Source organism: Vulpes vulpes, chromosome 1, assembly GCF_048418805.1.
Source record: "Vulpes vulpes isolate BD-2025 chromosome 1, VulVul3, whole genome shotgun sequence".
Lineage (NCBI taxonomy): Eukaryota > Metazoa > Chordata > Mammalia > Carnivora > Canidae > Vulpes > Vulpes vulpes.
Genome location: NC_132780.1, coordinates 73,410,395 through 73,412,670, shown reverse-complemented (window position 1 = coordinate 73,412,670; position 2,276 = coordinate 73,410,395). Strand labels below are relative to the sequence as shown.

Sequence of the window (2,276 nt, the reverse complement as noted above, 5' to 3'; positions counted from 1 at the left end):
TGTTTCTGAGTCTGTTGGTTTTTGTGGTTATCATGGAGCTCGGAAGAAGGAGATGGGAATAGGGCAAGTTAAAATGCCATAAGGCTTACTGTTCTTATTGAGATCCGGCCATTTTCTTGAATACATGTTCTTCATTAAGTTTTTGGTTAATTTCCAGGGTTCTGAAAATGTTGATTTTTGACAATTTTTGCCTATGTTCTCACTGATCCTACAGAGGAGCAGATTTTCAGAGGTCCTTCCTCCACCATTCCAGAATTGTTTCCTCCATAAACAGTAATCTCTGTACTGTGTTGTAATACAATGATGCATTCAGGGCATGCTGAGGAACATTCAATTTTTTTTTAACGTTCTTAGTTTTTTAATCCTCTCATGAAAAATCTGCACAATCACCAAAGATAAAACCACTGCAGAATCCTTCTGTTGTCCAGTCTCCAGCTCACTTCTTTTTGCCAGCACCAACATTGGCTTTTGCAGTCCCCCTGACTTTCTTCATTCTGTTTTTGTGTTCTTTGCACTTTTTCTTGGTGTCTTTTTCTTCTCATACAGGCCATGTCTTGCAAGTCTATGTTTGGGTTCATTTTTCTTTGCATATTCCAAGGAATCATAAATCATGCCAAAGCCAGTTGTCTTGCCACTACCAAAATGGGTTCTGAATCCCAATACAAGTATGACATCTGGTGTGGTCTTGTACATTTTGGCTAGTTTTTCCCGAATTTCTGTCTTATGTACTGTTGCCTTCCTGGGGTGAAGAACATCAATGACTATCTGTTTCCGCTGAAGTAGACAGTTGGTCATGAACTTCCTGGTCCAGATAGTTACTGGTGGCCGAGCTTAAAGCAGCCGGGGAGGAAAAGACAGAACATTCAATTTTGGCCGCAGACTGCTGTGCTTTTGGAGTTATCTCTTCTTTTCCTGCCTTTTTCTTAAAATGTTAACCTCTGGGTCCCCCACAGCAGACCCTTTCTCCTTGTTAATATATTACTCCCAATATGCTGTGGAGTTAATAATCAAATAGCCAAATAGGTTAGCATTATGTTAAAATAGCTTTGGATGGTCCATTGCGAAGTGTGTGGACTTTGTGACACATAGTGACTGCTTACAAATCATTTTGGATTTTTCTCTCCTATGTTTTAAAAATGAGGTTTCTAGATATGTGAATTTGGAAGCAAGTTGGTGATGTCAAAAATATGGGAGAGACTAGTCCCACAGTACTCCCTGCTGAGGATTATAATCAATTATATATGATTACATCTATAATAGTATACCTAATTCCAGGAAATGTGTTTAAGATAACGTTGAACAAACAGAGGGGTTTTGAGGTAACAGTAACCAGGATGGAAGGTGAGGAAGCTGAAACTATGCCATATGAGGAATAATAGGGAAGACAGGTGACATTGCATTCAGAGAAAGAAAAACTTGGATGAAAGGAAAAACTTACTGGAGAGTAGGATAGGGCTGATACAGCAATAAAATTATTCTGTTTCCATGCGTCATACTCATACCAAATGACATGATTATGACCAAAAAGCACAAGCTCTAACGGGACAGATTCTGACTCAGTAGAAGAGAAATTTCAAATAATGAGAAATACTCAATAATGTAATTGACTAAGCCTGGGGCTGGGAAACAAAAGTAAATTAGATAGAATCACTATTCTAGAGCCATTCATAAAGTGGAAGCTCCATTCTTAGTGATTAAATCAGGACTAAATGATCCTCTATTAAAACATACTGTATTGGGGCAGCCTGGGTAGCTCAGCGGTTTAGCGCCTGCCTGCAGCCCAGGGCCTGGTCCTGGAGACCCGAGATTGAGTCCCACGTCGGGCTCCCTGCGTGGAGCCTGCTTCTCCCTCTGCCTGTGTCTCTGCCTCTCTCTCTCTCTCTCTCTCTCTGTGTCTCATGAATAAATAAATAAAATCTTAAAAAAAAAACTGTATTGGATAGAAGACTAGGGTATATGACAGATAAGGCCCGTTCTACCATTTTCAGGGTCTGAGATACAGCTTGGAGTCCACTGGCATGCCTACAGAACTGGAAGATGAGCTTAGGCCAAGATAAAATATTCAGTGTGAGTCTAGAGTCTCCAAGGAATACATTATATTTTTGAACTCTTTGTCTACCAGATGGTCATCATGTATGAGGCTAGTGGCAAGTTAACTTTAGAGTTTTACTGGCACCTAGTGGTAAAGATGGATATCGATATAATCAAAAGACCATCTCTAAGTACCATAAACATATTTAATATTTACAAAAATTATAAATGCATATAGTGATAAA

The 2,276-nt window shown here is 39.4% G+C and overlaps 1 pseudogene; it reads right to left on the bottom strand.

Moving 5' to 3' along the window:
* Nucleotides 1-383: 383 nt before the first annotated feature.
* On the bottom strand, nucleotides 384-801 carry LOC112935130 (small ribosomal subunit protein eS24 pseudogene; annotated as a pseudogene).
* Nucleotides 802-2,276: the final 1,475 nt, after the last annotated feature.